The 12,116-nt window shown below is 33.7% G+C and overlaps 1 pseudogene; it reads right to left on the reverse strand.

The window, feature by feature from the left end:
• LOC123533643 (protein TANC2-like) overlaps nucleotides 1-11,974 on the reverse strand; it is a 42,186-nt pseudogene extending 30,212 nt beyond the window's left edge.
• Nucleotides 11,975-12,116: the final 142 nt, after the last annotated feature.

Consider the following 12,116-nt stretch of genomic DNA (forward strand, 5'->3'; position numbering starts at 1 on the left):
ATTGATAGCAAAACAGTGCTTTATCAATATTTATACAAGATGGGCGGTTATACGTCGGGCGTAATAATTTCACGAGGGCGCAGCCCGAGTGAAATTATTTCGGACGACATTTAACAGCCCGAGTGTATAAACAGTGATAAAGCACTGTTTTACTATAAATTATTTCGACTCTAATATGTTCTTTATTGTAAAATTTATATCAAATATAATGGAACTGTTTCTTCGGGTAAGCATGGCGCCAATAGTAGGTATTTGTTAAAACACGCCAAGACCGGAAACGGTAATACGTCTTGCAGCAGAATTCAGTTCGAACGAAAATTATTGCGAATTATTCAGCAAAGTGAATAACTAATTCAGTATGTGTATAAATTAATCAAAACATTTGTGTAATGTGACATTTCGTTTAAAACTTGTTATTTAGTAAAATAATTCATGAAATTTGAAAGCGCTATTTCTTGATGCGTACATGGCGCTAAATACCACGTTGACGTGACGTCGTCACATAACATCGTTGTGATGATTAAAGCATTGTTAGTCATATTAGAATTTGTATTCCTGTTTAGTCTGAAACAGGGCATCTCTCCCTATTTTGAGAGCCACTCATTAGAAATGATAATTTTTTCTTGTTTAACAGTAGTGGTATGACTGCAAAGAGTCCTTAACTTTTATGAATAAAATTATTCCAAAAACATTAAAAGGTCATGGGTAGTGGGCCCCAAAATTACAATTCTTTATCATATTAAAAGTTCTTGTCAGAGACTGGAAGTACTTGTCGGCTGATTGTTAATGCAATTAAGCAGAAAAGATTTTAGGTCCAATGCAAGTCCTATGCAAGTAAACAAAAAACTTTCCTAGTACCGATGATACCCATGTATAATGCGCACCCGTGTATAATGCGCACCCCCGATTTTGCCCCAAAATCCTGGGAATTTTTTTTTTTATTAATTGTGTAGGGATTGGTGTTTAAATTATGTATGCAAATATGTAAAATATTCCAGTAACTGTTATGCAAGTATGTGGAATTGCTGGAACTGGTTATTAATGACATAATTTAAGACTTGGCTCTTTCATGAATCCCCCTAATTATTGAACAGCCTGAATTACTTTAAAAGTCAGAAAATCTAAGCTGTTTCTATTTTAAACAATTCAAATTTAAAAAGTCTTGGAGGCATTTTCATGTGATGATACAAATCAAATCTGCAAAATGTAAACTCAGACAGGTATGTATATCATCTTAGACAAGGTACATGTCTTTATGTTGGTATGTATATATTGAATTGGGAATATCTGTAGCTTTTGTCTGCCAACATTTCAAAGAATATAGAATTATATATGTTTAAACTTTCTACATGTTTTACGTAAAAATGTTGTAAAAAGGTTAAAGAACCTCCTAAATATATCTTGATATATCTTTGACATACATTATTCTAAATCATCCCCCGTCATAATGTCATTTTGCCATAGTTTTTTAAACATTTATTTTGTATACTTATTCAAGTTATTGAATGAATGCTCGGTAAATAGGCTATTTGCCAGAAAGTTTATTATGTAATTCAAAGCCCAGTAAACCTGTGTTGAACTATAGACCAGTCAATAGCACAAACTACTGACCAGTGACTTATATTACAAATCATGTAACAATTAAGAAATAATATATCTCATCCAGTGATTTGTCGTTGAATAAATCATTGTTTGGAGTTCAGATACGAAGGAATTATATCACGAGGGCGCAGCCCGAGTGATATAATAATACACATCTGAATGACAAACAATGATTTTAGTCACAAGCAAATCACTAAATGAGATATATTATTTCGATTCTAACACGTTACCAAGGATTTTAAAGTACATCCTTGACCGCATTCATTAAATATTTGCCCGTTTTCAATTGGTTTCTTTTCCAGCGCGTCGCTATGCCTTTTTGACGCTATGACGTAATAATTGAGACGTCAGATGAATTGTTGTATAATAATTTACTATTTTCAGCTTTTTTTTTGTTTAAAAGGAAAATGAATCGGATCGTGTTAGAATTTTTCATAATACACTGTACTGGAAAGATAAAGTGTATTGCTAGGATCAAACATGTAGATCAATATTTGTACAGATCAAGGTAATTAAAGTCATGGCAAAGATCTCAAACTTCACTTCTCTTATCTCAACACCATCAGATTTTCAATGGAATACCATTCAACAGGATCAAACAGTAAATTCTCAAAACAAAATGAGAATCGGGATTATATTGCAAAAATCACTCAAGTGGTAAATGGACTTTTAATTTATGACAGGTAGACCATGATAATATGTAATCAAGAACACAAGATTACATTACATTATTGCTTGTTTTTATTACTCCAACAAAATAATAAGTTACAAACAAGAGATTATTTAAACCTATTCCTTCAGCACGTGCTTACATCCAGCTTCCTGGATTTCTTACCAGTACTTGCATATTGGTAACAGATTATAGAAACCGCAGTGAAATCCCTCTACCACCAAGATTCAAACCCAAAACCCATGGCAACATGATTCTGACACTGTACCAATACATAACTGTGCTTCCCTTTCCAAATTTAACTATTACATTTTGCTAAATATTTTAAAATAGGTAATTATTGCATAGGCTTCATGGCCTAACTACAGTTAAGGAACCAGCGTGGGAGCCATCTGGTCTAGTTGCGTAATGGCATACTAGTTTTTGAACAATAATTTTTCACTTGACATGGCTGCAGAAGTCTACATTAAAGCTGATTTCTGATTAAATTTCATTGTGGATGTACTTTTGACAGCTTGGTAGGAAAAATGGGAGAGGAGGTTGTATTTGGTGAAATAAAAGTCAATTTTAGTATGAGTAGTACTTCCAGGTCACAGCAGTGTGATTCTGATGTGATTTTACAGTAAGCAAATGTGACAAAGAAATCTCTCTCAAAAGATACATGACCTTTCTCTTCATTTTTTATCAGTTTTATTATAACTCTTTAAAATGAGGTAAGGATTTGTTCTCTGAAATGGGTCTAGCTATATAAAAATTGTTAATTTTATATAGAATATATAGGGAATACTATTTAGTGGTGTATGGCCTTATTTAGCAATTCCATGGTTAGCAGTCTCCTTTGTCTTGTTCAGTCTTTGTGTTTTAGAACATAATGCAGATCAATCTTCATGAATCAATCGGAATATTCTGAATTCATGAGTGGCATTATTAATTAATATTCACGAAAATTAAGCCATCATTAATATTACCCAATTTACAATATTCGGATGATCTACAAATGACAGAAACAATTTAACACATTCTGTCTTCAAACCAAACTTAATGTAATCGAAGTCAAAAGGGGGAAATTGCACGTGCTCTAAATAGAAACATACGACATAAGGCACACATGTAAAGACATAAGGCACACATGTAAAGTAAAAGATCAATTTATAAATTGATTTATAATTTAAGTGAGAACTCTGCTATCATATCCATGTTTCTTAAAACAATTAATTGCATGGAAAGTAATTTCTAACTTTCTTGCACAATATAAAATCTTTCAGGTAGAGGTGTTCTAGGTGTTGAGGGTGATTTAATTTTGTTTGTTTGTTTGTTTAATTTGGGTTTAACGCCGTTTTTCAACAGTATTTCAGTCATGTAACGGCGGGCAGTTAACCTAACCAGTGTTCCTGGATTCTGTACCAGTACAAACCTGTTCTCCGCAAGTAACTGCCAACTTCCCCACATGAATCAGAGGTGGAGGACTAATGATTTCTGACACAATGTCGGATTTAATTTTGTATGTATGATTTTTAGTTGCAAAAACACAATACATGTATAGGGTGACATCATATTTTTGACAGCGGGTTTAGGTAGTTTTGCAGGTTTGATAAACCAGAAGGAATGGCACAATGTCATTGTAGAATAATACATGTATTATTTATTTAAATTTTTCAGACATTTTTGCCTTTTTTCATGACTAACCACTTACCATAACCAGAATACACCTTATTTTTTTAATTAAAGGTATTTTTGAAGGTTTTTTGACAGAATTCAAAGCATATATGGTTACACTATATTTCATAAAGGAATATTATATTATTGCATTGAAAGACTATTTTGAAATAATCTGAACCAAAAAATCGAGACTTGAAAGAAGTTTACTTACCTAAGTTAAAAGTTAACAAAATTATGGCGATTGTGGTTCATCCACGAGTGCGTAAATTTCCCGTGTGCTCAACAAATTTTCAACCTCGTATAAAAACTTTTTGCGCATTTTAATTTCCTTTTGTAAATTAATTATTTATTTTAGATATGACTGAATTCTGTCATAAACCCTAAAAATACGATTTATTTAAGAAATATGGGTGTATATAATTATATTAGAGAATTTTGGGACATTGAGATTCATTCACGAATGCGTAAATTTCCAGTGCGCTCGCCAATTTTCAATCATTTTCAAAACGTAATGTGCAAAAGTATTTTAATTTCCTTTTGAAAATTAATCATTTATGATATATATATATTTGAATTCAGTCATAAACCACTTCAAAATACCATTTGTTGAAGAAATAAGGGTGTATTTCGGTTATGGTAATTTCCCGCACTGTCGCTGAATTTCAATCTCTTATAAAATCGTTTTGTGTGAACGTATTGTATTTTCCTTTCATATGTTGATTATTTATGATATATATGATTGAATTATAACAAAAAACTTTTTAAAATACCTTTCATTTAAAAAATACAGGTATATTCCGGTATTGGAAAGTGTCAATCTGACTTAAGTACTTGATCTTCTAAACGAAGATCTGAGAACGACCCATTCACATACGTCTTCTGCATATTTTGGATTTCCAGTATTGTTATTTTTATTTTCGCAAATCTATTTTTATTTGAACCAATCAGACGACTTGTTCGAATGTCAAAGAGTAAGAAAAATGTGCAGTTATTCCAGGGCTCGAACCCGGGACCCCTCGCTTACAAAGCAAGTGTCCTACCGACTGAGCTAACCGGCTATCTGACATCTTACGACATCAGAATTGTAGATATCAAAAACCAAGGCTTTTTTAAGCTTGCAGAATGTTGTAAGTTAGCTTTTGATTGGCTAGCGGAAGGGTCGTCAGAAGGAGGCTATCAATAGCTCGTGTTCAGATCCTATGCGTAGCGTAATTGGAGATGTACTTTAGTCAGATTGTGGAAAGTGTATTCCTGTTTTTAGGTGGATTCAGGTTTAATGTGTGACCCTTTTCATTTATATTTAAAATACACTAATTCAAGTTCCAACAAAAAGGCAGCATTTTAAACCTACAAAATTATCCTGATTTCACAATACAATGCGTTGGATGACCTACCCATTTCTGCAGCTGTCAATAACACTGTCCTTCCTTCTTCATCCTTAATTGCAGCGGTATCTGATGTCAGTAACGTCTGAAATCAAATTCTCAATCTCACATAATGCAAGTAAATTTTTAATGTTTGTACATACAATAAATAATTGCATAAGGCTTATCTGATACCCGTCACTGATGTTTTATGATAAAATAAATCAGTGTACCAAATACGAATTGGTAAAAGCTTTGTTGTGTGGATGCAATAAGCAGTGCTACTACCTAAAATCCAACATGTGTCACTTAATTTTTGTTGTGTTTTACATTTAATAACTTTTCTTTTTCATATAATATTATTGCATTTTAAGGTATGAAATTAACAATTTCAAGCATACTGGTGACATTACAACTGAAAAGTTTAGGTAATGCAATTTATTTCACCTTTCCTCAAGTGGGCTTTTCCAGTTAAAATTTAACATATTCAAAATGCAAAGTCAATGTTACGCGAGCCGCAAATGGCCAATTTTCAAAACAAATTTCTCAGACTGATTTTCGGTGCATATTATATTCCAATGTATATGATTTTCCAAAAAATTTTGATACAAGAGGTGTGTAATATACACCCTGGCATAATATATTCTAGTGTTTATAGGACATCAATTAAGATAAACTTTTGAGTGTTTTAAGCATATTCCTCATTTTGCAACAACTGTTTTGTTTTAAATGTAGGGGAAGATCCAAGGTGCTACTCAAAACATTACACATAGTACATGCACCTGGGCAGAACCACCAGCCTTGTGCAAGCCTGCGGATGGCTTCCTAACATGATGAAACAAGCAGCGCTTGAACCCCAATGACTGCCGAGGCCACAAAGCAGGATGTATATAGTCTTGGATTTCTATCAATGATACAATTTTATAGTTAGTGCATTAAAATTTAACCTGCAAACATTCAAGTGGTTCCATCCGCCGTACTGCCCAGTGCATCCATGTCCGGCCAATCAAATCTCTCTCTATACCATCAGCATCATCAACATGGAAGTTTTCTGCTTGGCATAAGTGCTGGAAATGTTCTATATGATCTAGACGACACGCCCACATACATGGAGACAGACCGTCCTTATCACGTACATTAACATCAGCATGGTGATGGATTAGTAACTGAAACACAATTTGAAAACTGTTAAAACATCACTAACAACGTGGATTAACGTGGATTAATTTCCATCAAATTCATTGCTAATTTAAACAGTAAGCCAGTGTATATGGAACCTGAAACAGAGCAGCTATTTCATGACGTCAAAGGCTATGAGTATGGGGTGGCAAAATCTGATTTTGACTTACTTGTCTGTTATTGCCAAGAGCTAATTTCTACTTGCCTGTATAATGGTTATATAGGAAAATATATTGTAATTCTACTTGTCTGTGTCAGCACTGGGATAAGGTGGTTATGTTGGACAATTGATTTTATTCAATACATTAGTTCCTGACAAACCCGATTAACTTTCACCAAGTAAGTTAAGTGAAAGAAGGGCATAATTCTGCCAAATGTCACGTTTCAACCTGCCATGTGAGGTCATCTCATGATGTGAAAGATGTGTGTGGAGTCTGAAAACATTTGGTCAAGATGTTTTTCTGAGAAACATGGTAATTCTGACAAAATATAAGGGGAAAAAAAAAATAAGTTCCATATATTTCATTTTTTATAAGATGTGAAATCCCTGCATTAGAATTAGGAAGAAACATACTTTTTTCCAAAGGGGAATCGGCATAAATTTCCACCCCATAAATGGTAAACAATTTAGAAACAATGGGTCATACCTGTAAACAGTCTAGACTGGGCGTAGTACAAGCCCAGTGTATTGGTGCCCGGCCCTGTGTATCAGGTATAGTAAAATCTCCACCATACTGTAACAACATACTCAATGCCATACTGTTGGAATCATGACAGGCCTGGTGAATTGCTGTAGATCCATCTGAAATGCAATAACTCTAAAGTTGCAAAAGATATTACGTTAAAATAACGAACAAGAGGGTCATGATGACCCTATGTCACTCACCAGTTAAACTTTGCCTTGGAATCATCAAGATAATTATTTTGACCAAAATGTGGTCTCTATTGTGTTCACAAGAAATTGTGGATGGACAACGGACAAAGGGCAATCACAGAAGCTCACCTTGTCACTATATAACAGGTGACCTAAAAAAAGTTTGTAAAATCAAATGCTGCTGTTGAACAACTCTGGATTAATGTACAGTGAGACATAACATGGACTAATAAAATTAAGTAACCCACAGGACTCAGAGGAAGATAGATTGGTTTACATGTAATTACTCACGGCTTGAGAAATCTACCTTATAAATATGAACAGAAATGGACTAAGGCGAGTGGAACTTGATGTTTAACTTGTCCTGCAAGAAGAGTGTACTAATTTTAACCCAAAATATAACAAATTCAGTGAAAACAGAGCCACAGAGATGCCGCAGCATCTCAACCAATCGGAAAAAAAAAGTTGATTTGGCAACTGTAAATCTGTACCATTCTGTTATGGTACTGTCTTATGACTTGCAATCAAGGCGTAATCATGTAATTCAAGTAATTCAACTTAATCCAATCAATGTTAAAACTGGCAGTAATCATTCTGATTACATTTGATTACAAGATAAATATACATATTTAATTTCTTCAGTGATGTACAGCTGTCAGTGATTTTTTTTTATTTTTCAAAACAACCTGTGGCTTTCTGAAGGGGAAAATGTAGCGCTTTAAAACCCAAAAAGGGGAAAATCCAAATCACCCGATTTTCATTATAAAAGTACCTATTTGCAAGAACTTATGAATTTGGCACCTGAGGAGAAGTAAACATAGTTAGTGTGACATAATCAATAGTCCATAACAGCTGGGCAAGTTGTGATTTTAAAGCAACATTGGGGTAATGGGGGTTGAAAATAATATAAACATATTAGGGAACATTTTCTTTAATTTCTAAGGGGAAAATATCACCTTCTTTAAGAAAAAATATAACAATTTTAGGGGAAAATATAGCTATTTTTGGCTAGGGGCACTAAAAATTCACTGGTTGTACTGTATTGGGGGTATTTTTCACTAACAGCAATTATAACAACAAAAGGGTTGCTCAATTATCACATAAACAGGACTGCTATCCTTTCTAATTGATATTCACAGGTGTAGTATGACGCACTAGAAAGATACTTGATAGTCCACAACAGGATTCTGTATGTACAATTTTCACTGGACTGTAAAATAGATGCTGCTGATAAAAATCATTTTTTCTCTAAAAGTGAACAGCAGGATGGTTGAAAATTCTGAGCAGTTTATCATGCAAGACAAGTCTTGCTGTCAAATAATTTGTTAAACAATGTTACTGATCATTTGCCAGGAGGAGATTTCATCAGTGTATGTGCAGTAAATCCCTGTACATAAGTGTCTGCTGAAGTTGTCACATGAATTTACACAATTTCAAATCTACTTATTTAAAATAAGTCTGTCTTTACTGTGTCTTTGAACAGGCAAGGCTATATTTTGTGAATAGCTGATTTTTTTCACTACAGACGCCTAGAATCTTGCATGTACATACAGTATAAAATAGGAACTTCTCTAATTGAGCCGCACCATGAGAAAACCAATATAGTACGTTTGCGACCAGCAGGATCCATGCTGTTCGCTAACAGTTTCTCCAATTGCAATAGGCTCTGAAAGTGAACAGCATGGGTCCTGACCAGACTGCATGGATGCACAGGCTGGTCTGGATCCATGCTGGTCGCAAAGCCACTATGTTGGTTTTCTCATGGCGCGGGTCAATTATTCATTTTAATGTAAAAATACCATGTGCTGATAAATTAGGATTAGCTTCATTTTCTAGAAGGCATTGTAGTGCTGCCATCTGCTGAAAGTGAACAGCGTACGTGAGCGCTGTTCGACCAAGACCATCTTGCTCATCAATACACGAAGAATCTGAAATACGATCAGAAATAATAGACTCAAATGTCTAACATTGAAGTTAACAAATCAGCTACATGTACAAGTAAACGAAGTATTGCCATGCAATACAAAGTCCCCTACTGGAAGGCAACTAATTTTCTCTACTGCAGTATAACATAATCATCTGATGTCTGCAAATGTTGTTACTAATGTATAAATAATATTGTATATATATATACATTACAATCTGTTACAATGTTCACGTTCATAAATAAAAATCTACCATTGTTGATTGCTAGCATTTATAAATATATAAAAAGTATTTAATTTCAATTTTCATTAAAAAATTGGTGGGAAAACATGAGAAAAAATGTAAGAAGTATTCAAGGGAAGTAATTCTCAAGAAATATACCAACATTTTTTTTTAATCGGGTCCATATTGCACATGAGCTTATATTAAAATATTTTACCAACTGGACAGGAAAAGACCTGTGTAGACTTCTGACATTCAGGTGTGACCTTGAGTTAGAGGTCTGGGTATTGGGCATGACATGTCTCATTACGGAGAACATTTGTGTCAAGTAATATTAAAATCCTTTAACACATGGCAATGTTATGGACCAGGCACGAAAAAAAAAATCCTATTGCCCTTTGACCTACAAGTGTGACCTTGATCTTTGAGATGGGGGAACTGTGTTTTGCACACAACAAATTGTCCGATTATGGGGAACAATTAATAACTACTATGTTACCTGAATTCACTAATTCATTAATAAGTTCGGTATTTCCTTCTTTGGCAGCTTGAATAATTGGCGGCAACACAGTTATTGCCATACTTTCGTCCAATGCCATGGAGGCTTTTAAACGAGCACTGTCTAAATTGATCCATTTGTACTGAAATTTGTCTGGTGCATCAACAAATGGTGTCATAGGGCTCAAGCCCCTTGCAGTTAATGAAAGGTTTGTTGCTAAATGTTTCTCCTGATTGCGCGTCTGTAACACTCTGTAATATTTCTGCATGTGCAGGAGTGCTAAATTGAGAGAATCTCGAAGTTCTGCACATTCTGAATCTTCGTGTAGCTTTAACAGAAACTCATGAATAAATGCAGCTGCCTTTTGGAAATCTGAAAAATAAGTAAGGGTGAATGATCAACAATTAAATTAATGCACTTGTAAACAGGATTGCCATTTTCACATGTCTTTTTTTTGCCAGTTGCATGTTTAAGATGAACCTTGTGTTTCTGTCTTGAAAATGTATTTCTGGCCATGAAGCCCATTGTTTCTGATGAGTGTTGCTCTTCTGTTGCATTTTCTTTACATTGTAATAAACAAAAGAAATATATACTGGGTATACCAATTACCGGGATATACATATTACCGTGAATTTGCAGTTTTGACACTTTACATGAAAATTGCTTTACAATTTTTCTCTCATTATTCATGCTCAATGTGCTTAGAATTTTAGCAAAACTATTTTTGAAAATTGGAGTGTCTTTCCTTTTATTTCATACTGATCCCAGAAATTGAGTAATTTAGCTAAGTGACTGGTCATTATGGTTAATCTTTGCAATTTTTCTCAGCAAATTTTCAATGAAGCTGCTTATTTCTGCCATATCTGTTCCATATTTAGTTTGGTCTACTGTAAAATAGAAATGCTTTTTTTGTCTAAGATCAATTTAACAACTTATTTTGACTGAAAGTTAAAATTCACGGTAATAGGTATATGCCAGAAAAATGCTAAAATTCCCCACCTCTGTTCTTTGAATGACAGTAGTGGAACTTTTACCTGGTGTTTTGATGATTTTTTTGCCAAAAGTCTAAAGCTAAAATATAAATTAATTGTACAGAACAAAATTTATCCTTTCATACAATCATTTTGTTATAAATAGAGTCCACTGAATATAAGACTCACGGTAATTGGTATACCCAGTATACAAATTTAATTTTAACATTTTCTGACCAGGAACTAAATTATCATAAAATTTATCAAATTACCATTGTTCATGTAAGTTTAACATTCAATTACACATTTTCAGTTTGTTTTCTCTATATGGAATTAACATAAAACCTAATCTAAATCAAAAAGTGATTCTAATGGCTTTATTTTACTTTCATTCTGAAATGAGGCTGTTGACATAATTACCCTGGCAACAAGATATGGATATGATGATTTTCAAATTTTAAGGCATTTATTGACAAATATGACAAATTTGTAGGGATGAAATTAATTTAATACAACAATTTCTGAATGGACAATACAATCATCCATTCAGTTTCAAGTTGGAATTTCAAACAGGCAACAACTTGTTTCCAAAAGCTGTTCAAAAATGGGATGCTCACCAAATTAGATATAGGTATATTTATACATGTTTAACGTCCTTTCTGCTATAAAAAGATAGTAATGTCAAACCGAAAGTTCCAATTAAGAAATAAAAACAAAGTACAGTTCAAATAGCCCCGCTTCAGTCACCGAAAACAAATGTAAACATGGACAACATTAAAAAGTAGGTCACGTTTTTACCTTTCCGTTTGATAACCATTTTAATGATTTCCAAGTCCTGTTAGTGTGTCAACGCTTACATACGTTTTCAACTGTAAAAAGATTATCGAAAATCTTTTGAATTTATGTCTCATCGTTGTACAGTTTTTGCTGCTTTTGTAATCATAAAATAAGATCAGTCGTCGCAACACTTCCATCAGCCGCCATCATTTACTTTTCCCAGGATTCTGTCGTGCACCTGTTTTTAAGCCAAACACTATTATTAACTTGTCTGGGATATATCTAGACACATAGAGGTCTGAGAAAAAAATTAATGCAGAATTTTGAAACAAGGTGTACGGCTTAGTGCACCGTTGATGATTAAAAACAACAA

Source organism: Mercenaria mercenaria, chromosome 12 (genome assembly GCF_021730395.1).
Source record: "Mercenaria mercenaria strain notata chromosome 12, MADL_Memer_1, whole genome shotgun sequence".
NCBI classification, from domain to species: Eukaryota; Metazoa; Mollusca; class Bivalvia; order Venerida; family Veneridae; genus Mercenaria; species Mercenaria mercenaria.